This window comes from Oncorhynchus tshawytscha, linkage group LG04 (genome assembly GCF_018296145.1).
Source record: "Oncorhynchus tshawytscha isolate Ot180627B linkage group LG04, Otsh_v2.0, whole genome shotgun sequence".
In the NCBI taxonomy this organism is placed as follows: domain Eukaryota; kingdom Metazoa; phylum Chordata; class Actinopteri; order Salmoniformes; family Salmonidae; genus Oncorhynchus; species Oncorhynchus tshawytscha.
The window spans coordinates 24,576,754-24,604,524 of record NC_056432.1 but is presented as its reverse complement, the minus strand read 5'-3'; the positions used below and the strand labels follow the sequence as shown (position 1 = coordinate 24,604,524).

Below are 27,771 nucleotides of genomic sequence, written 5' to 3'. Positions count from 1 at the left end.
CTGTTGTTTAAGTGCTATCTGCTAATGATGTGCTGCTTTAATGAGCCTGAGAGTGAATCCACTGACCATGAAGAGGCTGTGTTAGTGTGTTAGTAGGAGAGCTGGTAAAGAGTTGTGCTGTAAGCTGTGGGCAGATCTCTGATCAGTCCTATCTACCCTGTATAACTGACATTCAGACATAATGGGCCATTTCAACACCTCCACACTCTACCCTGATGGGCTGAAGACAGAACTGCAACCCCCTTCCCCTCCCTTTCTCCTCCCCCTTTCCTCTCTCTTTCCTTTCCTTTCTTTGTCTCCCCACTAGACCTAGTCACAAAAACCTTTCTTTTCTTTTCTTTTACTTCCTCACAGACACGTTTTTGAACAATAATTTGAGTCCGTTTTTTCCTATATGGTAACGCACGCGGACAAGGGATAGAAATGGACCTTTTTAAAACTACTGGAACACTCTGGTTAGGACACAGGTGGGTGTGTTCAGTATTTTTTGTTTGTTCCATGCATGTATGTTTTTTTGTACAGCATGCAGAAATATTGTAATCTTAGTGAAAGAGACCCCACAGACAGTTAGCTGTCTGGAACGCAATCTCTGTAAATGCACGTGTCCTGAACAAATCAAATGTTATGTCACATGCTTCATAAACAACAGGTGTAGACTAACAGTGAAATGCTTACTTAAGGGGCCCTTCCCCACAATGCAGAGGGAAAGAAAATAATAACACAAGGAATAAATTCACAATGTAAAGATAATATATATCTATATACACGGGGTTCCGAGTCGATGTGCCGGGGCACGAGGTAATTGAGGTAGATATGTACACGTATAGGTAGGGGTAAAGTGACTAGGCAACAGGATCGATAATGAACAGTAGCAGCAACGTATGTTAAGAGTAAAAGGGGTCAATGCAGATAGTCCGGGTAGTTATTGGTTAACTAATCAACTAAATATTTTCAAGTCTTATGGCTTGGGGGTAGCCATTTGTCATGCGGTAGCTGATTGAACAATCTCTGATTTGGGTGGCTGGAGTGTTTGACAACGGCCTGGTACAGAGGTCCTGGATGGCAGGGATCTCGGCCCCAGTCCGCACTACCCTCTGTGGCGCCTTGCGGTCGGATGCCAAGCAGTTGACATACCAAGCGGTGATGCAGACAGTCATGGTTTTCTCAATGGTGCAGCTGTACAACTTGTTGAGGATCACGGATGGTGTCAGCAGGACTGTCTGAGGAGAGGGACGGACAGTGAGATAAGAGAAGGAAATTGAAAGAGAGGACAAAAAGAAGACCGTCAGGACCGAGAGGATGAGAGAGAGGGAAAGAGGTAGGGACTGCCCTTTCACTTGCACTCTGCTATTTTAATAACCCTCCCAGGCTTCACCATGGCTGGCTACTGCATCACACCGCTCATTCTGTTACGGGAAGGCATTTAATGTGTGCAAGCTTACATCAGGGGCCCCTCACTGGCTGTGAATATACGACAGCAGACTGTTAGTGTGACAGCATACAGTATATCACCTTTACCAGCTTCAGGGTCATAGAGGGCAAAGGGACAGAAATTAGAGCTCACATATTCACGTACTGGCATGCATGATGATTGTATCGTAAATATTGGGTGAGATTTTTGTCATCTTTCGGGTTCATATGGTCAGCTGTTTTTGTCCGATTTTGTCTGAAGGGAATGTATGTTTTTATGTTTAGCTGTAGAGTACAGTAAGTGGTTGGGGGGGATTATGTTACAGTATGACAACTATTTATATTGCTCCTGTTGCCACAGTATTGCATAACCATATAGAACATAATCAAACATGTTTAAAGAATAAATCCAGAAATATGAAGTGTAAATACATAACTCAGTTTGCATGGACGTTGGACTATGGACATTGGAACGTTGTTCTGTGGCCTTCTATGGCAGTTAATGTAGTGTTTGGAGCGGGGTGTCATTCTGACGCAGGTTGGAGGCAGTGCGGGTGGTCTGAACTGGGCTCAGGTTCTGGGTCACTCTCTGCACAGTCAGCAAACAGTCCCCACCTTCCCCACCCACCGGGAATGGTCATCTGACCACTGGGGAAATAGAGGACACTCTCCCTCCGCTTTCCCTCTCTCTCTTCACTTCCTTTTTCGTACCTTTCTCTCTGTTCTCCTACTCTTTCCCTCCCACTTCAACTCTCTCTCTTTCTCTTTCCTTCCATGTATCTCTCTTCTTCCTTCCTTCATTCCCTCCTTTCCTCTCACTCTCTCTCCTTCTATCTCTCTGCCCTCTACCCCTTCTCCCTTCTCTCATTTGTCCCCATGCTCATGAAGGGAATCAACTGCATAGCTCTTCTGAAATGAGGTGACAGAGAGGGTGCAGGAGGGGTCAACCAGGTTTAAGGAAGGTCACGGAGGTGCCTAATCCAATGATCCCACCGCACTGAGTCAGTTGAAAACGAGAAAATAAATGTTCTTTTTTAATGTGCCCTGAGATTGTGCCCTGCAAGAACCTTGAATAGTACCCTCCAACCTGCTTCCAGGTTATGTAAGCAGCGTTGGGGACTGGCTCCTGCCCAAGGCGTGCCTGCTGCCTTGCCTCCTGTCCTGACACATCTCCTCCCCAGCCTGGGTCTTGTGACTGCGGGGCATGGGGGATGGCGTTTGGGGTGAGCTGAGTGCCATGTCTAGAAGGTGACTCCTGGTACCAGTGTAGGGTTTCAAACCCCACCTACATAGTGAGGCCATGTAGCGCTGCTGCTGTCATAGGAGACTACAGAGAGGGGCCAAGTCCATAAACACCCCTGCCGCTGCTCCTCCTCTCCAGGCCTGGCTGCCCTGGCCTCTGCCTGCTGCTGCTAGTGGGTACACTATGGATCTGTGTCACAAGGGAGCCTGAGGCCTCACCACTACTGACAGACAACAAACCAAGCGCTGAGTGCACACACAGTTTCTGGACAAGACAGGGTTTCTGGAGCTAAATCTTGAGCTTTCCCTGGAGCTCAGAGCTTATAATTAATTAAATATTAGATTAAATAGATTAAATATTGGATGCCAACTCTGACTCTTGTCGGGCAGGCCACTAAAGTCCTTTTAAATCAAAGCAGGCATTAATGATTTACTTTGTTGTGAAATTAACACCTTTTTACTGATTGGGCTGTTTCACTCACTGTCATTTGTGTCTTCACCCCCGTAGCATCCTCATGGATGTTTTCACACTTTTGAGATGCTAATGTGAAGGTCTGGGAGTGTTTGACACACAGACACACCCAGAAGCCAGGAAGGAATGACAGGAATTAGTACCTCATCCCTTTAACTCATTATCATACTGTACATAGCACAGAGGGCAGGTTGAAGGAGTTTCCTTGATAGACAGTGAAGGAAAGGAAGAGTGTTTTCTGACTATCCTCTTGGGTGTCTGCCCCTTTTTCCCCTAGAAACCTCAGTGTCCATCGTAGTATAAACCGTGTCTCTCTGTGTGTCTAGACAGGACCAGGGCTGGATTGTGACATGTATGCCACTCATAGACAGGAGCAAGACATGATACTGCACGGTTGTGCTGTTGATGACGGATTGTATGACAAAGCTATGTCTCTGTCTCACACACAGGGACATTCTCTACCCCTCCCCTGTGTTCTATCCCTCCCTCTCTCTGTGTCTGTCTCTCTCCAGTAGTTGACAGCTCATGTGGGCTAAAGTTAACTCCCAGCCGACCAGTAATGTGGAACATGTATTACCACACCCATCCTTGCCGGTGTCGCCGCCTGCTCTCAGACATACTGACTGGACTGGACCAGCCAACCAAAAGACTCAGTCACCACAGCACGGCAGGCAGGCAGGCAGGCAGGCAGGCAGGCAGGCTGGCAGGCTGGCTGGGAGGCGGGCTGGCTGGGAAGGGATACAATAATATTAGTATGGAGTGTTGAATCAAATATATTACATAAACACAGTGTCAAGAGAAGACCTCAATGGGCTTGTTATAAATCACCTGAAAAAGCCTGGTATCACTGACACCATCTGAAAATATATTTTATTGTAATGGAATGATACCATTTGAGACTTGGACATGACACACTCGTTTTTTTCAGTACATACAGAAAATAGATGATCAAGTAGCTCAGATCATAATGACAATAGAGTAGCAACTTCTTTCGTTCCCATTTCTTTGTAATTAATTACGGATTTTGTTTTCAAAGCTGTCCTCTGCAGTGAGCTTCCCCATGCAGGACGGAACATGACACATAGAGTGTGTGTGTGAGAGTCTGTGGGAGTCCCACAGCAGTCTGGGCTGAGTGTGATTGGGGTGACCCCTTTAAAACATACCCCCCCCGCCCATCCGCCCCTCCTGAACTGCCCCAGGAATACATCTCTGGTATAAATAGTTATTTATGTTCTCAGAACACACTGGATCCAAGCCTGTCTACTATTGTCATTCCTTAGACCAAAATACACATTTCTAGATGGTGCCATTGATTCCTGTCTTGTGAGTGTAAATAACTGTAACTTCTCACAAGGAAGGTTGGCTCCTGATATACTGATGTTTTTATAACACTAGGGTATTCTCTTTATGGCATAATATTTGATCAGTGCCTATCTTTATATACTACCTCACACCTGACAAGTATCACAGCTGTGGAAGGGAGTTGAATGCAGTGTTCGTGTTCTATAAAAGTGGATCCTATCTCACCTTATCTGGTCAGCTGCACAGAAAAGACTCAACCTGTTCGGTTGTGTTGCCTAAACTCAGGCTGGCTAACCTCTCCCACAGGAGTGTAGCCGACAGCACCAGAGGCAAAGAAGGTGCTATCATTATTGGAAATAAGCTGAAACATGTTGGTGCAAACAGTAGCTGCAGAGGAAAGGGAAGGAGGGTGTGGAGGCACACTCTGAGAGACGGTGTTGAAACCTCTGCTATTTGTGATCGATGTGGTTGGGTTGGAAGTACAGTAGCTCTCCAACGATATCTCTTCACTAATGGGACGCCATTAACATAGCCTTTTTCTTGTTCCTGAGCATGGCAACTTCGACAGACCAATGACAAGAGGCCATCTGTGCTCTTTTAAGGTCTTTACTGCTGAATAGTGTCTGTTCCAGGTGCGTAGGAATACTGGAAGAGATTAATCCAAAACTGAGGCTTGAATGCAAAATGAAGATGTTTATTCAAATTTAGACAGACGAGCAGAAAGGCAGGCAGGCAGGCAGGTAGATAGATAGACAGGCAGACAGACAGACAGACAGGCAGGCAGGTAGATAGACAGGCAGACAGACAGGGAGGCAGTTCCCACACTGATAAGCTGTTTTGACTCAACGGTCTCTGAGTGAAATGAGTCTTGATAAGTGATTATTATGAGTCCTGGGGACTATCCTGTGGCTTTATCTCAGGGTGCATTTCACAGCTGTCTGTCTTCTCCAAGACATGAGACAAACAGCTCAAAACTCAGTTTAAAAAAAACTGCATGATACAACCTGTATTTGAAGACATAATGTTTGGCTGATGGTTGCTTGAGTTGGGGGTGAAGAAATTGATACTTAATTGAATTTCAGTGCTAGACAACATATAGGCCTACTGGCTGCTGTTCTGGGAAGCTGAACTCCATGGGAGAGGGAAAACGGTGACTGTGCTTCTAATTAGAACATCCTCAAATTACTTTGTCAACAGCAGCTCCTCTGTCCCGACTGTGAGATCAGACGTCCGGCACAACGGTCAAGCTGTGGTCAGTGTGGGGCTCGGCGACTTAGATTCCACCTCCGAGCAGAAGCTCTGGAACCCAGGGGCTTCCATCTTGTTATTATTCTCCACTGGCCAAGCACAGAGAAGGATCTAGAACACATAGAATGACTGGGAAACACGGCAGCTGTGCAAACACGGGTTCCAGTGGGTCTCTCTGGGGTGTGAGAGTGTCTGTGGAGTTGGGTGGGAGAGATGTGGACCTGAGGGGGTTCCAGTGGGTCTCTCTGGGGTGTGAGAGTGTCTGTGGAGCTGGGTGGGAGAGATGTGGACCTGAGGGGGTTCCAGTGGGTCTCTCTGGGGTGTGAGAGTGTCTGTGGAGCTGGGTGGGAGAGATGTGGACCTGAGGGGTTCCAGTGGGTCTCTCTGGGGTGTGAGAGTGTCTGTGGAGCTGGGTGGGAGAGATGTGGACCTGAGGGGGTTCCAGTGGGTCTCTCTGGGGTGTGAGAGTGTCTGTGGAGCTGGGTGGGAGAGATGTGGACCTGAGGGGGTTCCAGTGGGTCTCTCTGGGGTGTGAGAGTGTCTGTGGAGCTGGGTGGGAGAGATGTGGACCTGAGGGGGTTCCAGTGGGTCTCTCTGGGGTGTGAGAGTGTCTGTGGAGCTGGGTGGGAGAGATGTGGACCTGAGGGGTTCCAGTGGGTCCCTCTGGGGTGTGAGAGTGTCTGTGGAGCTGGGTGGGAGAGATGTGGACCTGAGGGGTTCCAGTGGGTCTCTCTGGGGTGTGAGGGTGTCTGTGGAGCTGGGTGGGAGAGATGTGGACCTGAGGGGGTTCCAGTGGGTCCCTCTGGGGTGTGAGAGTGTCTGTGGAGCTGGGTGGGAGAGATGTGGACCTGAGGGGGTTCCAGTGGGTCTCTCGCAGCTGGGGTGTGAGAGTGTCTGTGGAGCTGGGTGGGAGAGATGTGGACCTGAGGGGGTTCCAGTGGGTCTCTCTGGGGTTTGAGAGTGTCTGTGGAGCTGGGTGGGAGAGATGTGGACCTGAGGGGGTTCCAGTGGGTCTCTCTGGGGTGTGAGAGTGTCTGTGGAGCTGGGTGGGAGAGATGTGGACCTGAGGGGTTCCAGTGGGTCTCTCTGGGGTGTGAGAGTGTCTGTGGAGCTGGGTGGGAGAGATGTGGACCTGAGGGGGTTCCAGTGGGTCTCTCTGGGGTGTGAGAGTGTCTGTGGAGCTGGGTGGGAGAGATGTGGACCTGAGGGGGTTCCAGTGGGTCTCTCTGGGGTGTGAGAGTGTCTGTGGAGCTGGGTGGGAGAGATGTGGACCTGAGGGGTTCCAGTGGGTCCCTCTGGGGTGTGAGAGTGTCTGTGGAGCTGGGTGGGAGAGATGTGGACCTGAGGGGTTCCAGTGGGTCTCTCTGGGGTGTGAGGGTGTCTGTGGAGCTGGGTGGGAGAGATGTGGACCTGAGGGGGTTCCAGTGGGTCCCTCTGGGGTGTGAGAGTGTCTGTGGAGCTGGGTGGGAGAGATGTGGACCTGAGGGGTTCCAGTGGGTCTCTCGCAGCTGGGGTGTGAGAGTGTCTGTGGAGCTGGGTGGGAGAGATGTGGACCTGAGGGGGTTCCAGTGGGTCTCTCTGGGGTTTGAGAGTGTCTGTGGAGCTGGGTGGGAGAGATGTGGACCTGAGGGGGTTCCAGTGGGTCTCTCTGGGGTGTGAGAGTGTCTGTGGAGCTGGGTGGGAGAGATGTGGACCTGAGGGGGTTCCAGTGGGTCTCTCTGGGGTGTGAGAGTGTCTGTGGAGCTGGGTGGGAGAGATGTGGACCTGAGGGGTTCCAGTGGGTCTCTCTGGGGTGTGAGAGTGTCTGTGGAGCTGGGTGGGAGAGATGTGGACCTGAGGGGTTCCAGTGGGTCTCTCTGGGGTGTGAGAGTGTCTGTGGAGCTGGGTGGGAGAGATGTGGACCTGAGGGGGTTCCAGTGGGTCCCTCTGGGGTGTGAGAGTGTCTGTGGAGCTGGGTGGGAGAGATGTGGACCTGAGGGGGTTCCAGTGGGTCTCTCGCAGCTGGGGTGTGAGAGTGTCTGTGGAGCTGGGTGGGAGAGATGTGGACCTGAGGGGGTTCCAGTGGGTCTCTCTGGGGTTTGAGAGTGTCTGTGGAGCTGGGTGGGAGAGATGTGGACCTGAGGGGTTCCAGTGGGTCTCTGGGGTGTGAGAGAGCTGGGTGGGAGAGATGTGGACCTGAGGGGGTTCCAGTGGGTCTCTCTGGGGTGTGAGAGTGTCTGTGGAGCTGGGTGGGAGAGATGTGGACCTGAGGGGGTTCCAGTGGGTCTCTCTGGGGTGTGAGAGTGTCTGTGGAGCTGGGTGGGAGAGATGTGGACCTGAGGGGGTTCCAGTGGGTCTCTCTGGGGTGTGAGAGTGTCTGTGGAGCTGGGTGGGAGAGATGTGGACCTGAGGGGTTCCAGTGGGTCTCTCGCAGCTGGGGTGTGAGTGTCTGTGGAGCTGGGTGGGAGAGATGTGGACCTGAGGGGGTTCCAGTGGGTCTCTCGCAGCTGGGGTGTGAGAGTGTCTGTGGAGCTGGGTGGGAGAGATGTGGACCTGAGGGGGTTCCAGTGGGTCTCTCTGGGGTGTGACTGTGGAGCTGGGTGGGAGAGATGTGGACCTGAGGGGTTCCAGTGGGTCTCTCTGGGGTGTGAGAGTGTCTGTGGAGCTGGGTGGGAGAGATGTGGACCTGAGGGGTTCCAGTGGGTCTCTCGCAGCTGGGGTGTGAGAGTGTCTGTGGAGCTGGGTGGGTAGGCAGGTGGGAGAGATGTGGAGCTGAGGGGTTCCAGTGGGTCTCTCGCAACTGGGGTGTGAGAGTGTCTATGGAGCTGGGTGGGAGAGATGTGGACCTGAGGGGGTTCCAGTGGGTCTCTCGCAGCTGGGGTGTGAGAGTGTCTATGGAGCTGGGTGGGAGAGATGTGGACCTGAGGGGTTCCAGTGGGTCTCTCGCAGCTGGGGTGTGAGAGTGTCTGTGGAGCTGGGTGGGAGAGATGTGGACCTGAGGGGGTTCCAGTGGGTCTCTCTGGGGTGGGAGAGTGTCTGTGGAGCTGGGTGGGAGAGATGTGGACCTGAGGGGTTCCAGTGGGTCTCTCTGGGGTGTGAGGGAGCTGGGTGGGAGAGATGTGGACCTGAGGGGTTCCAGTGGGTCTCTCGCAGCTGGGGTGTGAGAGTGTCTGTGGAGCTGGGTGGGTAGGCAGGTGGGAGAGATGTGGAGCTGAGGGGTTCCAGTGGGTCTCTCGCAACTGGGGTGTGAGAGTGTCTATGGAGCTGGGTGGGAGAGATGTGGACCTGAGGGGGTTCCAGTGGGTCTCTCGCAGCTGGGGTGTGAGAGTGTCTATGGAGCTGGGTGGGAGAGATGTGGACCTGAGGGGGTTCCAGTGGGTCTCTCGCAGCTGGGGTGTGAGAGTGTCTGTGGAGCTGGGTGGGTAGGCGGGTGGGAGAGATGTGGAGCTGAGGGGTTCCAGTGGGTCTCTCACAGCTGGGGTGTGAGAGTGTCTGTGGAGCTGGGTGGGTAGGCGGGTGGGAGAGATGTTGACCTGAGGGGGTTCCAGTGGGTCTCTCGCAGCTGGGGTGTGAGAGTGTCTGTGGAGCTGGGTGAGAGAGATGTGGACCTGAGGCGGTTCCAGTGGGTCTCTCGCAGCTGGGGTGTGAGAGTGTCTGTGGAGCTGGGTGGGTAGGCGGGTGGGAGAGATGTGGACCTGAGGGGGTTTCAGCTATAGCTGCCTCAGGCCGAGTCTGCTGGTGTGTTCCTATTGGCTGGAGAAGCTGATCTAATCTGATGCTCTGTGGGGACGATGGGAAGACAAGACTTTATTTCCTGATAGCTGATACCTCACATTGATGGCTGATTTCTGTCCGTGAAGTCAAGGTGTTACAGCGTGCAGACATTAAAGCCAACTCACTTCATCAGCCTCTCTCATAATGAATGATTAACTGCACATACAGTAGAAACTAGGTAAAGGTCTTAGTCAGATGAGAAAGGAGAGGGGACAGGTTTGGAGGTGTGTATTGGAGAAGTTGAAGATAGGGGTTTGACTATAGATGGTGATATGATGCAGAAGAGATATGTAAATGTAATAGGAATCAGAGTATATGCTCATACAAGGAATATGAAGGCAGGGGTGTATGTGAAGTTGCAGGAATAATGGCAAGAAAATGAAATGTGCGCAGAAAGAAAGGGAGGCTTTTTCCTACATCTTTTTCCTTGTGTCGGTTGCCAGAATAACTGTGACCACCGCGGCGCAAAATGTTCCTCTAATCATTTCCATGCATTTCATAGGACTGGAGCAAAGCTCTCTTCTAAGTGGTACATACATATGGTGCTCACTACTTTCCAATCACCAAACAAATACAGCAATTTAAACTAAATCTAAACATTATGGCAACTAAATGACTTTCAAATTGAAAATGTATCTGCAGTATGGCTGTATGGAGACAATAATGCAAAAACTCTCTGTGTTCTTGGGTTGGTAGTATCCTAACTATTGACTGGAGCCCCCCCTCTCCTTGCCTAACCCCTCTGTTTCTCTCACAGTCTTTTCTCCTCCTCAATCATAGCCATTAATTAGCACTCTCCTATAGGAAACAGATGCCTATTAATAAATTAGGGGCATGTTTTGTATTCGTTTTATGCTGCCCTTCCAGTACATAGGCAGCAACATGAAAGCATTCCTCTGCCAGTTCAGCCACAATTCACAGAGATTTGCGGGTGGCAGGACAGCTGGGGTAAGAAATAACTGCACACACACACACACACACACACACACACACACACACACACACACACACACACACACACACACACACACAGCAACACACAGCAACACACACACACACACACACACACACACACACACACACACACACACACACACACACACACACACACACACACACACACACACACACACAACACATACACACACACACACACACAGCAACACACACACACACACACAATAGAAAATCATCCTGTCCTAAAGTGTTTCAGTCCCACACACAAATATTTCATAATATAACTAGCTTCTTCCCGCACGTTGTTTTGAGAGGTAAGCAGTCAGCCTCAGTACTGGGGGGATGCTTGTCTGCAAGGATGCAGGGTGTGATAGGAACTAGGCAAAACAAACGCAATGATCACCAGCAGTTGATCATTGAAAGCATATGATGTTACCAGTTTCTTCCTTGTAGATACTGTATCTAGTTCCCTCAGCTGTGCTGATAGTCTAGACATTGTCAATAATCATTATTGCCTGTAAAGGTGGCAGTTCTAGTAAAGTATTGCACGGGGGAATGTCCTTACATGCTCTCTTTTAAGTCAAGTTCTTCCAGACTTTGTGTTTGAATTTGTTTATGTCTCCATTTCAAGGAGTTTTTCCTGTCTAAAGTCTGTCTGTATCAAATGAAAGAGATTTCCCCCTCTTGACAGTGCCAACTCAAGCCCAGATAAACCTAAACCCTTGTGTTCCCCTCCACTTCCAGTGCATGTATAGAACTTGTCATGCATGGCCTACCTACCCTAAGTGCATAGGAAGAGGAAAACAACTCAAAGTATAATCCTCTTTAATCAGGTCTCTCCCAATGTCACGGTGTGTGTTGACTCAGTTCCTTAGACTTTCATTAAACCTGAGTACAGTGCCCCTTTTTTTTCCTTTGGCAAATTTTGTATCAAAGCATGAAACTCTGTGTAACGTCTGAGTTGGCCGACAGCCCAATCACTGCTGAAGGATTTATGTGTGTAAGTGTTCACTTCAATGACAAAACAAAAGCAAATAAACGCAAATTAGTTCCTGTAAGAACCCACATTTTATAATTACTGTTGTGTACACATAATACACATAAATGTAATGTCCTCAGTTCTCCTTTCCCTCCTTGTTTTGTACCAAAGTGACAAATATATTACTGAAACAGCATGACCCTATTTATTTTATTAGTAAGCTTCATATCAGCTGGTAAATTGCCTTATTAATGTGCTGGTCTCCTGTTGGCTGCTCACTGGTCTCTGCTCACGGAGTAACTAATCTCTATAGAGCTGGTGTTCTGCATCTGCCCTCCCTCTCCTTCCCTCCCTTCTCCTTCTCCCTCCTTGTACTGCCGCAGGGTAAAAAAAAAATGGACCTCATTCATACAGCAAACTGGTCTTCAGAAGACAGAGGAGAAACACTGAGGGAGTTAGTCCTCTAGGGTTACCACTACAGACTTTACAATACCTGCCTTTATTCTCGTAATGATACAAATCTTGTTTTGGCTTTGTCTGAATGTGTCTGGCCACCTCCTGGCTTCCTGCTATAACGTTTAAGTGTACTATGAGCCATGGGAATCTGAGCCATGGGAATCTGAGCCATGGGCACTTTAGGATTTGTCTTACTGCACTGTACCAAGCATTGTGTATTAACTATTTCTTTTTATGTCTTCCTGTCTTACTGCACTGTACCAAGCATTGTGTATTAACTATTTATTTGTATGTCTTCCTGTCTTACTGTACTGTACCAAGCATTGTGTATTAACTATTTATTTGTATGTCTTCCTGTCTTTTGTGTACTGTATGAATACGTTGTGTGACAAAATAGGACTTGGTAATAGAAACCTCTCCACATGGTCCTAATACTATCAGCAGGTTTGGGTTTAGTCCGTTTATATGTGAAGGACTGAAGGAGAAAGGAGTGTGTGCTTCTCACTAATTAGAGATTTAATTTCCCTGTTTGCCATCTCAGGTTGCTCATGGCTGGTTGATTGGTTGGTTGGTTGTTGTCCCGGTTGCTATTGTACTGATTTAGGAAATAAATCATTCAAGTCTCAAACCTCTGATGGTTCAGGTTGTTGTCCACTCTTCTCCTGCCCTGACAGAGCTGGCACCACCACACTGCTTTCAACACAGCCCTGTAAGAAGCATCTAATTGTGGCGCCTCTTCTCCCTCAAATCAAATCAAATCAAATTGTATTTGTCACATGCAGATGTTAATGCGAGTGTAGCGAAATGCTTGTGCTTCTAGTTCCGACAATGCAGTAATAACCAACAAGTAATCTAGCAAACAATTCCAAAACTACTACCTTATAGACACAAGTGTAAGGGGATAAGAATATGTACATAAAGATATATGAGTGAGTGATGGTACAGAGCGGCATAAGCAAGATACAGTAGATGGTATTGAGTGCAGTATATACATATGAGATGAGTATGTAAACAAAGTGGCATAGTTAAAGTGGCTAGTGATACATGTATTACATAAAGATGCAGTAGATGATATAGAGTACAGTATATACGTATACATATGAGATGAATAATGTAGGGTATGTAAACATTATATTAGGTAGCATTGTTTAAAGTGGCTAGTGATATATTTTACATCATTTCCCATCAATTTCCATTATTAAAGTGGCTGGAGTTAAGTCAGTGTGTTGGCAGCAGCCACTCAATGTTAGTGGTGGCTGTTTAACAGTCTGATGGCCTTGAGATAGAAGCTGTTTTTAGTCTCTCGGTCCCAGCTTTGATGCACCTGTACTGACCTCGCCTTCTGGATGATAACGGGGTGAACAGGCAGTGGCTCGGGTGGTTGTTGTCCTTGATGATCTTTATGGCCTTCCTGTGACATCGGGTGGTGTAGGTGTCCTGGAGGGCAGGTAGTTTGCCCCCGGTGATGCGTTGTGCAGACCTCACTACCGTCTGGAGAGCCTTACGGTTGTGGGCGGAGCAGTTGCCGTACCAGGTACAGCCCGACAGGATGCTCTCAATTGTGCATCTGTAGAAGTTTGTGAGTGCTTTTGGTGACAAGCCGAATTTCTTCAGCCTCCTGAGGTTGAAGAGGCGCTGCTGCGCCTTCTTCACGATGCTGTCTGTGTGGGTGGACCAATTCAGTTTGTCTGTGATGTGTACGCCGAGGAACTTAAAACTTACTACCCTCTCCACTACTGTCCCATCAATGTGGATAGGGGGGTGTTCCCTCTGCTGTTTCCTGAAGTCCACAATCATCTCCTTAGTTTTGTTGAAATGTTGTTGCCTACCCTCACCACCTGGGGGCGGCCCGTCAGGAAGTCCAGTACCCAGTTGCACAGGGCGGGGTCGAGACCCAGGGTCTCGAGCTTGATGACGAGCTTGGAGGGCACTATGTTGTTGAATGCCGAGCTGTAGTCGATGAACAGCATTCTCACATAGGTATTCCTCTTGTCCAGATGGGTTAGGGCAGTGTGCAGTGTGGTTGAGATTGCATCGTCTGTGGACCTATTTGGGCGGTAAGCAAATTGGAGTGGGTCTAGGGTGTCAGGTAGGGTGGAGGTGATATGGTCCTTGACTAGTCTCTCAAAGCACTTCATGATGACGGAAGTGAGTGCTACGGGGCGGTAGTCGTTTAGCTCAGTTACCTTAGCTTTCTTGGGAACAGGAACAATGGTGGCCCTCTTGAAGCATGTGGGAACAACAGACTGGGATAGGGATTGATTGAATATGTCCGTAAGCACACCAGCCAGCTGGTCTGCGCATGCTCTGAGGGCGCGGCTGGGGATGCCGTCTGGGCCTGCAGCCTTGCGAGGGTTAACACGTTTAAATGTTTTCCTCACGTCAGCTGCAGTGAAGGAGAGTCCGCATGTTTTCATTGCAGGCCGTGTCAGTGGCACTGTATTGTCCTCTTAGCAGGCAAAAAGTTATTTAGTCTGCCTGGGAGCAAGACATCCTGGTCCGTGACTGGGCTGGTTTTCTTTTTGTAATCCGTGATTGACTGTAGACCCTGCCACATACCTCTTGTGTCTGAGCCGTTGAATTGAGATTCTACTTTGTCTCTATACTGACGCTTAGCTTGTTTGATTGACTTGCGGAGGGAATAGTTACACTGTTTGTATTCGGTCATGTTTCCGGTCACCTTGCCCTGATTAAAAGCAGTGGTTCAGGCTTTCAGTTTCACGCGAATGCTGCCATCAATCCACGGTTTCTGGTTTGGGAATGTTTTAATCATTGCTATGGGAACGACATCTACAACGCACGTTCTAATGAACTCGCTCACCGAATCAGCGTATTCGTCAATGTTGTTGTCTGACGCAGTACGAAACATATCCCAGTCCACGTGATGGAAGCAGTCTTGGAGTGTGGAATCAGATTGGTCGGACCAGCGTTGAACAGACCTCAGCGCGGGAGCTTCTTGTTTTAGTTTCTGTCTGTAGGCAGGGATCAACAAAATGGAGTCGTGGTCAGCTTTTCCAAAAGGAGGGCGGGGCAGGGCCTTATATGCGTCGCGGAAGTTAGAATAGCAGTGATCCAAGGTTTTTCCAGCCCTGGTTGCGCAATCGATATGCTGATAAAATTTAGGGATTCTTGTTTTCAGATTAGCCTTGTTAAAATCCCCAGCTACAATGAATGCAGCCTCCGGATAAATGGATTCCAGTTTGCAAAGAGTCAAATAAAGTTCGTTCAGAGCCATCGATGTGTCTGCTTGGGGGGGGAATATATACGGCTGTGATTATAATCGAAGAGAATTCCCTTGGAAGATAATGCGGTCGACATTTGATTGTGAGGAATTCTAAATCAGGTGAACAGAAGGACTTGAGTACCTGTATGTTGTTATGATCACACCACGTCACGTTAACCATGAAGCATACGCCCCCACCACCAGCTTCATAGTGGTAATCCTTCTCTAACGGTGTGGAGAGAGCATTCCAGCAGCCTCCTGTTCCCTGCTGCTGTGGAGAAACGGGGATTTAACCACTCTGCGTGGGATTTTACACAATTTCAGTCGTTAACCTCCCCTTTCATGGCCCTAGAGTATCCAGAAAAGAAAGACACCATGTGCTGGCTTTTTTCTGTGTACCACAGACAATTACACACACATGTAAAAGAGTCTTTGAAGTCTCACAAAGTTAACGAAGCTGCACACAATACACTTGCAACAGAACAATTGTACACATACAGATACAGGCCGAAATGTTCAAATTCTGCAGGAGTGCTACTGCACTGTGGTTTGGAAACAGTAAGAAATGTATCAACGGAGCAAACACTAATACATAACAATCATTTTATTTCCCTGCATAGTTGCTGAGTCACTGGGATCAGTTTAAGGCAGCAAGCCAGTGGAGGTGCTCTGGCCACAATTGGAGGAATGGGCGTGTGACTGCACCCCTCCTCTGAACCCTTCACCCACCCTGCTGCCAGCCCCACACCCCACTCAACACAAATATACAGCAGGGCCTGTTTTCCCTCTCTTCCCCCTGGTGCCTTCACCAGCCCGGATGCCCTTGACTTTGTGCTTGATGTCTGGGATGCTAATTCACAGAGGTTAGGATAATAAACACAGCTCTGATGGGCTCAGGCTTGGAGGAGGCCACACTTCCTGACTCCCCAAAACTGGCTCCTGGGAGAAATCACAATAGAGAGACCAAGGGGGAAAAGACAGGCAGGCAGACAGGATGACTTATTATTGTAATGCATGACTACCTGCCAGGTCAGGGGAGGATGGAGACCTCATCTAGCATCTCCCTCTGAGTCATCTCTAGAAGAGTCTTTGCTTTTTTCTTTCATCTCACTACATATATTAAGCTCATCATTGTAAAACAAAGGGAGAGCCTTCCCCATTTTTTACTGCCCTTTACTAGAGTCCTAAAGTGACTTAAAACATGGGCTATTGATTTCCTCTAGAGTTTCTGCCCCTTTCTGCTTTCCTACTCAGGCAACACGACACAACAGCTCCATAGTATTTCAATCCGGTGTTAGTATCGTGTCTGAATAAAAATAAGACAGGCTACTTGTGTGCATAAAACTGACCCAGATAAGCAGATTCCCTGTGCTTTGTGTGGTGGATGGGTGGAGAAATGGGGATCAATGCCCATGCTGGTCATTCTTTGTGGTGCTGATGGCTGCTCCAGCATGTTGAGGTCATGGGGCTATGAGTGGGGTTACGTGGTGGATCAACCACAGCTCTCTCTGGAGTTTTGGCAGATGTATTGGTCCCAACAGACATTTGTCTGAACAATCACTGATCATTATCACAAAAGATAATTAGGATTCCTGAGATACCTCAGCACAGGAAACCCCAGCAGCTGAACAGAGCAGCCTCAGCAACACAGAGCAGGGTCTTGGCCAAGTTCATATCAATTACAGAAGTCTCAGTGGGCTATTACGGCTCTTCAACTTTTATTTTTTCTCAGGCGACCGGATCTGGCCCTGCCCAAGAGGAGTGGGGGAGTCTCTGGTGTTTGGGGGCAGTCAGTTCTGCGCCCGTTAAAGAGAAAAGAATGGGGTCAGCGATGTGAGGGGAGGAGGGAGGCGGGGGGGCGGGTGAGGCTGCTCCAGCTGTTGTGCTTCATCTGGGCAATTAGCTGTAATCAGCTCTCTGGGTGTTCTGAGATGCCACTTTCACACAGATTACCGGATATCCCTCATCTCCACATCACACACATCCACAAGGACACACAGAAACATTCAGACAGAGAGATCAGAAACACACTCATAAAGCGCAGGCATACTTTTACAATTCTAAAGGAACCTCCAGTAAAAAATATTAATTTAGGTGGAGATACCAGGAGATACCAGGAGTTACCAGGAGATACCAGGAGAGCTAGAAGATACAGTCATGTGCTTTTAGTTTTTAGATATTAAATTATATGATTTGTCTGTACTGTAATCTACACAAGACGGATGAAGACATTCCAGTCTTCGAGCTCTAACAGTAAGAGGCGCGTCTGGTATCTGGGGGTTAACTATAGAGCTTGGTTTCTATGGGCCTCTCACTCTCTAGGTTGTAGCTTGGATTCTCTTCCAGAGGGTTGCCAGATGTTGAACACATGTCCCTCTAGCCTCGTGAATCGTCCTTTGTAAGGAGCGCCATCCTTCACGGCAGTTACTGTATTTCCCCTTGTTACAAATGCTCACTTCATCCCCTTCCCCCCCTGATTGAAACATCACATCCCCTTCCAGTAGATATGGGACAACATGGGTGCATGTTGCTGTTAGTCTCCATGAACATGAAATGCATGTTTATTTTCAAGTGGTGCTTTGTTTTAGATAGAGTCCTTCTAGCCTGAAGTTCAGAGCAGAGCACAGAGCACTGCCAAGTCTCAAGTGCACTCACAGAGTGGACAGGAGGAGAAGATGTCAACAGAAGAGGACAGGGGAGACCCCTCACCTCCCCTGCAGAGACGGATCCTCTGGACCCAGAGAGATTACCACAGCACTGTGCTGACCTGGCCTGCATCTGCTCCACAGTGTGAGGGGTTAGCTAGGCTACAGTCACATCACAGGCAGTCAGGGAGGGAACACTGCTCTACCCAGACAGCAGCTGCAGCCCATAGTAGCTGCCCCTGTGGAGCACAATGCCCCTCTTTCCAGGCCAGGACTTACCACCAGCTCACATGGCCGCTACAGAACCCAACTGCTCACTTCTGATGTGCGGTTCGGCATTTTGAGTGAGTTTTGGGTGTCCCAGCCCGTACCCCTGGTCTAGCCTGCCCAACACTGCTTTCCTCTTTGGTAAATATGGCTTAGTTTCCCCACCCTGAATAAGACTGTATCCCCTTCCCTGGCCTCAGCACTTGTCTTCAGCTCGTCCTTCTGTGTACACATACGCACACATGCATGCACACACACACACGCACACAAACGCACACACACACACCCTCCCTCACCAAGGGCTGGAGTGGAGCTCTGCTCATTCTCCCGGGCAGAGACACCCTGGCAGGATATACATGCAGGTTCTGGCATCAGGAGCATTCTGTTTTTCCAATGGTCTGCTCTTGTTAAAAAAGAACTCCTTCCACCTTATTCCCAGTGATCAAACACGAATCTAAGTTGATTCAAAAGCAGAAATCATGGTCTGGAAAGAATCCTTCTCACACAGGGATCCAACTTACTGTAAAAAAAGATATCCAGATATCCACTGGTCTAATGTCCATTGCTCATGTTTCTTGGCCCAAGCAAGTATGTTATTTTTATTGGTGTCCTTTAGTAGTGGTTTCTTTGCAGCAATTCAACCATGAATACCTGATTCACACAGTCTCCTCTGAACAGTTAATGTTGAGATGTGCCTGTTACTTGAACTCTGTGAAACGTTTATTTGGGCTGCAATTTCTGAGGCTGGTAAAGCTAATGAACTTATCCTCTGCAGCAGAGGTAACTCTGGGTCTTCCTTTCCTGTGGTGGTCCTCATGAGCGCCAGTTTCATCATAACACTTGATGGTTTTTGCAACTGCACTTGAAGAAACTTTCAAAGTTCTAGACATTTTCCGTATTGACTGACCTTTGTCTTAAAGTAAGGAAGGAATGTTGTATCTCTTTGCTTATTTGAGCTGTTCTTGACAACATGGACTTGGGTCTTTTACCAAATAGGGCCGTCTTCTGTATACCAGCCCTACCTTGTCACAACACAACTGATTGGCTCAAACGCATTAAGAAGAAGTAAATTCCACAAATTAACTTTTAACAAGGCACACCTGTTAATTTGAAATCCATTCCAGGTGACTACCTCATGAAGCTGGTTGACAAAATGCCAAGAGTGTCCGAAGCTGTCATCAAGGCAGAAGGTGGCTACTTTGAAGAATCTCAAACACAAAATATATTTTGATTTGTTTAACACTTTTTTTTTGTTACTACATGATTCCATATGTGTTATTTCATAGTTTTGATGTCTTCACTATTATTCTACAATGTAGAAAATAGTTTAAAAAATCAAGAAAAACCCTTGAATGAGTCGGTGTATCCAAACTTTTTGACTGGTACTGTAGTCATTTTGTTTAGCCTGTCACACTCTTTTTTTATTCTTTAACTTGTCACTAACTTCCTTAACTTCATTGGGTTCTTTGTTCACAGTGCACTGATGCAGGGCCATGAAACCAGTTGCAGTGGTCCCTACCACAGGCCACGCTCAGTTAAAGAGAATCTTTGTCTGACAGCTGAGGTGTGTGTGTGATTAACTGGACCTCCTGTGTCTGGGTAGAGACAGAGCAACAGACAGGCCTCGTAACTCAGGTGTTCCCATTCCCCACCCTGTCACTGGCTGCAAATGCCAAGACCTGTAAATCCAATGGAGATTTAAAGGCAGCGAACCGGGAGAGCAGATGGTGAGACATACTTTCTGAATATCCTGAATTACACAAGGTTCAAGGATCCGTGACTGCTTTTATTGCAAAACACGATTGGTACAGAGGTGACAATCGGTGAAAGGTGAGGAATATGATCTTATCAATCAAGCTCATAATTGCGTTTGTTGCTGATTATGAATAAATAAATACAGGGGTAAACAGATGAACCAGTATTTCATTCCCATTGCAGAACTGTCTCTCAGAGTGGTCCAGTCTAATGTGTTTCTTCTCTCCTGTGTTCCACTTCAGCAACCGCTACATGAGGAACATGTCTAATAAGTAGCAGACCGTGTTGTTGTGACCTGGGTCTATATATAGAGGTTCCTGTATCTGCCCAGGGCCTGGGGCTCATCTAGTCAGCCTGGCCCACAGAGATCTAACCCTGGGTTTACCATGCAAGGCAGCCCAGTGTGGGGCATGCAGGGAAAAATAATGTCAAACACATGTAGAGGGAAAATGCTTTACACTGAAGGAGAGCCAAAATGTTTCATCTTTTAAGTGATAATTATTCTACCCTAACTCTGCCCTTCTCTATGTGGGTCTTTGTTGTAATATAGTATATGTCAGTTCACAAGACAATCATGAAATTAAAGGACAGTGTAATCAATTTGATTGCCCCATATTAAGGTTAAATTACTAATTAGTGATTTTTTGTGTGTATGTGTGTGTGCGATTCTACTGTGGGTACCAAGAAGCCCTCACAAGGATAGTAAAACAAGGACAATTTGGACAGGTGGGGACATTTCACTGGTCCCCACAAGGAAAAATGTTATTTTAGGCTCAGAGATTAGGTTTAGGGTTTGGATTAGAAATTAGGATTAGGGTTAGGGTTAGAGGTTTGGGGTCAAGGTTAGGGAAAATGGGATTTTGAGAGGAAATCAATTGTTTGGTCCACACAAGGATAGTAAAACAAATGTGTGTGTGTGCGTACTCACATGCTTGGGTGTGTGTGTGTGGAGTCCATGGTACGACGTCGATGCCAGTGGCATATGTTGCGTCTCATCGTGCCAACTGAGCATATTTTCTTTGTAAACATTTGCAGCCAACCCCCTCACCAACATGGAGTAAATAGAACCAGGAGTCTGGGGGAAAGAGAGGAACTCTACAGGGGAAGCATAGAGGCCTGCCAATGGGGGAAAGGTATTAGTACTTAGTCAGTATTGTACTGTATGTTAGTCAGTTTCATCTTGAACTACAGTAATCCCGGAATAAGAGTTTGCAGTGGGGATCACCTGAATCAAGCACACCTCTGTCCACTTCAAATGAACTGGAACACCCCAGTCTAAAAATAGTACTTACTTACCTGAAATTATAAAGTGAGCACTGTGCTATTATTGAGTTCATACTGTAATGTCAAACTAAAATATTGGACTGAGAAATCCATTCACTTCTGTAGTGTGCAGAGTCCCTCTTCCCCCTGTGTCTGCCCCTGCCTATTGCACCTCATGCCCTTACCACTTCCTCCCTGCTTTGAAGCCGGGTGCCCCTCTCTCCCGCAGCCAGACAGGATACCCCACATCCTGTGAGAGGCAGGAAGGAGCCCCACTCTCAGCCCCAGATGAAAACGCGTGCTCCAGGCTGCAGCCCTCCAGCCTTCCACCACTCAGGCTCATCTAATGCTGATAACACAAGCACCGTACTACCACGCTAATCATTCTCTAAGCTCATAAGGAACTATTCTGTACACTGTGCAAAACTGCAGCTCTTTAAGACACTCAGAGAGCTCCAGCTCTCCAGGCTTTTTGAGGTGTACCTCCAGTGTATGGAGATCTCAACAGCTGACATCAATTTGAGTGAGCTGAGCTCCTCTTGGAATCTGTCTGCTCTGCCAGGCTTCAGTGAACGCTGTCCAGACCTCCATCAGCTGCACAGAACCAGTTGTGCTTCTGCTCGCTGCACTGATAACCACATACAGATCAGGAATTTTGTTACCAGTCTTTACAGTTTTCTCGCTCTAAATGCACAGTCAAAGAGGTCTGTTTGAGGTCAGCTCAGGGTTGGAGTCTAGAGTTTGGGGGGCAGTCTGACATCTGGTACTGATGGTTGCTGAAGCTTTCAGAGTGATTCACCTCCAGTAGACTACAGGTGTTGTGAGAAATAGAGCATTTCATAGAGAAACATTTCAAAATGTGTGTCTACTACAACATTGACGGATAAGAAAGGGCTGGGTTGTCTCAAGTTCAAATTTAGTTGTTTTCATTATCAAATCTTTGCAAATGAACTTTATATTCTCCAAAACCTCACTCTTCACCACTTCACCAATTAAATAAGTTGTCCATTTATTCTCTGATGTAGTCATCTGTCTCACTGTGCTCCCATCATGCTCAGTTTGAGGTCAAAGGGGGGCGTCCTCTAAACTCAGCCCCGCCAAACCTACCTGGCTCTAACAAGTCACTTGTTTTGGACAGGGCTGTCAGAATGACAGTACCCTGTTTTTCAATACCATGAAAACAGGCCAGGTCAACCATCCAACCCAGACAGCATTGGATGCAGTACAGAAGTCTGGGAGAGCTGGCAAGGGGGACAGGTTCACACCACTCCCAGGCCAGCAGTTACAGTACAGCAGCTACAGTACAGCAGTTACAGTACAGTAGCTACAGTACAGCAGTTACAGTACAGCAGCTACAGTACACTGCTACAGTACAGCAGTTACAGTACAGCAGCTACAGTACAGCAGTTACAGTACAGCAGTTACAGTACAGTAGCTACAGTACAGCAGCTACAGTACAGCTGCTACAGTACAGCAGTTACAGTACAGCAGTTACAGTACAGCAGCTACAGTACAGCAGCTACAGTACAGCAGCTACAGTACAGCAGTTACAGTACAGCAGCTACAGTACAGCTGCTACAGTACAGCAGTTATAGTACAGCAGTTACAGTACAGCAGCTACAGTACAGCAGCTACAGTACAGCAGCTACAGTACAGCAGCTACAGTACAGCAGCTACAGTACAGCAGCTACAGTACAGCAGCTACAGTACAGCAGCAGCACTGACAACCCCAGTCACCACCAGGTTGGACAGAGCAAGTCTTGTTTATTTAACACGTTCATCTTCATATTTCTAAAGGCATAATATTAAATTGATGAAAATGGCATTTTGCAGAGTGCCCACTTGAAACGGTGTGTTTTGCCTCCTAGTAATTAGCAGCCTCACACCCTCTGTCTCTGGGGACATTTCTCCAGAGATGCACTGTTTATTTACAAAAGACGAGCTGCTTTAAGATTTTTCGAAGATTATTAATGAATGTGTGTGTGTGTGTGTGTGTGTGTATGTCACCACACCCAGAATCTGATGGGCCTCTGTCCTGCAGTAGGTGTGTGGAAGTTATGCTGCCAGTGGTGGCTCTGTCTGACTGGCATTGTGGCCAAAGGCTCATAAAGCCTGCTCCATGGGCCCTAAAACAGTTTCCCTACAGCACAGCTCCCGTCATGCAGCTCCAGCTCCCTCCAGCAACCACTGAGATAGTTTATTTTTGCCTGACTGTCAGGTGGAAGAGTTGAAGAGAGACTGGGGAGCGATTATTTATGCTTGATTGAATTCACATTTTTATTTTACAAACATAATAACTCATCAATCAACTACCTGGCAATGTTTGCTCTTCAAACTATACAGTATACCTTTACAGGACACACTGCGGTCACCTCACTTTCCTTCCAAGACTCACTGCTCATCCTGACTCCTTATCGTGATGACAAGCTGTTATATAGTGAGCTGATCACATCATCTCTATCTGTCACGTTCACTTCATACAGTACACTACTCTCTCTGGCTCCCTCAGACAGTAAAACATCAGCTGTGGGAAGGAGTAGTACCTGAGAACTGGGCCGGCCAGCATTCAATATCTGCAGCGTCGGATGGACATGGACGGTATGGTGCAGCTTGGCACATGTAGTTACTGATATAGTATAGTGGGAGGGTCGTTATGTATTTACATTGGGTTGTGGTCTGGAGCTGGATGGATGGATAGTGTTGTGACTGAAGGCTCTGTACTGCAGGACTGGGGAAGGAAGCAGAGAGGAGACATCTAGTGGCCTTTTGTAACCTGAACACAGACAGGGTTTATTGGTTCTGCTGTCAGTGAATGTCAAGCTCTTTGGTGTCAACAAGTCATTGTATTTTCCAGTCAGGCATACAGTAACAGCACCCACATTTTCCATTGACCTTTGTTCTCTTTTGGTTTTTGAGACCAATATTTTAAAACCATACATCATGTATGCAATTTGCAACTAGGTTACAGAAGATGTATATGGCCATACACAACATATGTGAATACATATAATATATTTGTCACGACTTCCCCCGAAGGTGACTCCTCTCTGGTACTGGTGGCCCACCTTGGCTAAGGATGTGAGGGTTTATGTTTCCTCCTGTTCAGTGTGCGCCCAATGTAAGGCTTCTAGACACCTGCCTAGAGGGAAGTTACAGCCCCTCCCCGTTCCACAGCGGCCTTGAACACACCTGTCTGTGGACTTCCTTACTGATCTTCCTCCGTCACAGGGGAACACTACGATCCTGGTTGTTGTGGATCGGTTTTCTAAGTCCTGCCGTCTCCTCCCTTTGCGCGGTCTCCCTACAGCCCTACAGACTGCGGAGGCCCTGTTTACACACGTCTTCTGGAACTACGGGGTCCCTGAGGACATAGTTTCTGATCGGGGTCCCCAGTTCACTTCTCGGGTTTTGACGGTGTTCATATACCGTCTACCCGAGATGGCCCAGAATTCACTTCGCTACTCCTCCACGGACCTGTCGCCATTTCAGTGCGTGTTGGGCTATCAGCCGGTCCTGGTCCCGTGGCATCAGAGTCAGACCGAGGCTCCTGCGGTGGGTGCAGCGCTCAAAGGAGACCTGGAGAGCCGTTCAGGAATCCCTGAAACGGGCCGGTGGGCGACAGAAGGTGAGCGCTGACCGCCACCGTAGTGAGGCCCCCGTGTTCGCACCGGGGGACAGGGTCTGGCTCTCGACCCGAAACCTGCCCCTCCGCCTGCCCTGCCGGAAGCTGGGCCCGTGGTTTGTGGGGCCATTTAAAGTCCTGAGGAGAATAAACAAGGTGTGTTATAGGTTACAGCTCCCCCTTACTATCGTATTAACCCCTCGTTTCATGTGTCTCTCCTCAGGTCGGTGGTAGCTTGTCCACTGCAGGACGTTGAGGTGTGGGAGATACCTCCACCCCCCCCTGGATATCGAGGGGGGTCTGGCGTACACTGTACGTTCCATCCTTGACTCTAGATGTCGGGTGAGGTGCCTGCAGTACCTCGTGGATTGGGAGGGGTACGGTCCAGAGGAGAGGTGCTGGGTGCCGGTGGGGGACATCTTGGACCCATCTCTGCTGGGTGAGTTCCACCGCCTCCATCCTGATCGCCCTGCGCCTCGCCCTCCGGGTCGTCCTCCGCGAGTCAGGTGGGGGGGTACTGTCACAACTCCTCTCCCTGTTCGGGCGGTGCTCGGCGGTCGTCGTTGCTGGTCTACTAGCTGCCACTGATCCTTTTTCATTTTCATTTGGTTATGTCTGTCTTGTGTTTCACCTGTGTTCTATTTGGGTAATTAGGAGGGGTATTTAAATCTCGCCATTTCCTCTGGGTTTTGTGCGGGATTGTTTCGTTTGCTGTCATTTATTTGTGGGTTGAGTTTTTTGGGTTCTGTTGAACAGGTGGTTTGAGGCTACTGTTGTAGTCCTGTTTATCCTGATCTTTGGACCTTGTTCATTAAACTCCCTTTTCGAAACTTCCTTTCTCCTGCGCCTGACTCCACACCCACATCTCCTTTTGGAGTTAGTTGACAATATGAATGTATCCAACAGCAACAATATAATTGGTGTACTGCTGTGAAACAAAGTACCCTTACAAAATGCATAAAATAAGAATGCCGTTTTATATCTTGTAAGTATGAGATGAAAAATGTCAAGTGCAGCCCTCCACATTTAAAAGTATTCTAAAGGGAATGGCTAATGTGTGCTATTATATCATACCTGACATCCAGTCAAACTAATCATCCTTCCCAGCCAACCAGCAGGCTGAGGGACAAGGCATGTGCAGACAGGGGTGTTCTGACTCCCCCCTCCCCCCAGGCCTACACTCCCAGGCAGGGGTGTTGTGACTCCCCCTCCCCCAGGCCTACACTCCCAGGCAGGGGTGTTGTGACTCCCCCTCCCCCAGGCCTACACTCCCAGGCAGGGGTGTTCTGACTCCCCCCCCCAGGCCTCCCCCCAGGCAGGCCTACACTCCCAGACAGGGGTGTTCTGACTCCCCCTCCCCCAGGCCTACACTCCCAGACAGGGGTGTTCTGACTCCCCCTCCCCCAGGCCTACACTCCCAGACAGGGGTGTTCTGACTCCCCCCCCCCCCAGGCCTACCCTCCCAGGCGGGGGTTCTGACTCCCCCCTCCCCCCAGGCCTACACTCCCAGGCAGGGGTCCGCCTGCTTTTTTACCCATCATTCTGCTCTTGACAGACTGTCAGATCAGGGCAGCCAGCTTAAGTCCCAACCAACACATCTCTGGTATTCACTGTGTTGACAAAGAATAACATATTTTGTTGTGTGTCAATGTCATTGGCCACTGGACTGGGACGTGGTTACCTCTGTGTGTAATAGTCAAGCAGAGAGCCACTGGTGGAAGCTGCATCCAAATTATGCATGGAAATATGTAGGTGAAACACATGGGGACATGCAGGCCTGTTGACACCCAGTCTTTTAATATGTTTGAATTGGCACATGAATTAATGTTAGGTAAGCCCATAGTTCAGGTTTAATTTCATTTGTGTCAGGTTACCCTCTCCCCCTTACCCCCTGTCCTCTCTCTCCATGACCGTTGCCATGCCGATTGTTCCTGCCTGCCATCCATTATTTGGTCAGTGTTTTGACATCCTGCTTGCTGTTAAATGCTGGGTTAGAGGTGCTGCTAGGTCAGCGTTGGCGCATCGGGATGAATAACGACAGCAGCAACAGCAGTACATGCCAATCGTTCTCTACAGTGCTTTAATAGACAACGTGTTTGACGTAAGGAATTTATGTGCACCAGTGTGCATGCATTAGGTTGTGTGTGTCTGTGTGTGTGCTAGGTGTGTGTTTTGTTATGGAGAACACGTGTGGGGGAATTAAGATATCTACCTTATTAGACTCCCATCATACCATTCCCTTCAGATGACTGAAATGAAGTAGCCCAAACTGCAAGAGTCCAAATCAAGTAGAAGTCCTGTACTGTAGCCTCAGCCCAGAGTGTGACAGAGGAGCGTTTGTTAGCAGGCTCATGGTCTCTGTGCTGAGGACAGAGGTTGCAACGCTGCGGTGCCAAACTGTGGAAGTGGGTCAGTGCGCAGTCACACAGTGGCTTTAACACATACATCACACCACGTATGCACCTGTACAAACACACAGAGCAGTGCTGGCATGGAGTCACCCTCCAAATATGGACACAAACTCTAAATAGTGGGCCACTTTTCACCAACAGAAAATGCTCTGTGATGGGCTTTCATTCCTTCTCAATGGTAGGTTCTGTTTCCAATATACCCAAGACGAGACAGAACAGGGCTATGAGTCAGCTTACCGAACCAGATGATCACTGCATCCATGATAGGCTCTGGTTCTACGTTGAGAAATGTCTCTTAGTATATGATATATTTTGTGGCTATTAGTATATTGTGCCTGTAATAATAATTAAATCATGATTGATGATTTGTTTATATCTCCTGTGCTAGACTAAGGTGAGGTGAATTTTAATGGCTGTTTATTTTATTAAAATAATGTGTAATGGTTTGTGTTCTACGGTATAGTTATCCCCTAAATCTTTATGGCTGCATTTGAACAGTCTTTTTTGAATATTTGGTCTTTTGACCAATCACATTAGATCTTTTAACATCAGCTTTTTTTTCAGAGCTGATCTGATTGGTCAAAAGACTAATTGGTGAAAAAAGGATCAGAATTGGGCTGCCTATCTAAACGCAGCCTATGTGTGTTCTACACCACTTTATACAGTATTTAGGGACCTAGCCTACTACTTTGACTCAGTATGTTAAGTACACATACTTTAGAATACAGACAAAAGATTGTGCCCAAGGCAGTATCGTGTTGAGTTT

General features: G+C 48.1%; 1 long non-coding RNA gene across 1 annotated transcript; it reads left to right on the top strand.

Annotated features, from left to right (window-relative positions):
• Positions 1-246: 246 nt before the first annotated feature.
• Positions 247-25,424, top strand: LOC121846418. The gene is made up of 2 exons (XR_006083306.1): positions 247-467; positions 24,818-25,424. It is a non-coding gene; the product is annotated as an uncharacterized LOC121846418 (long non-coding RNA).
• Positions 25,425-27,771: the final 2,347 nt, after the last annotated feature.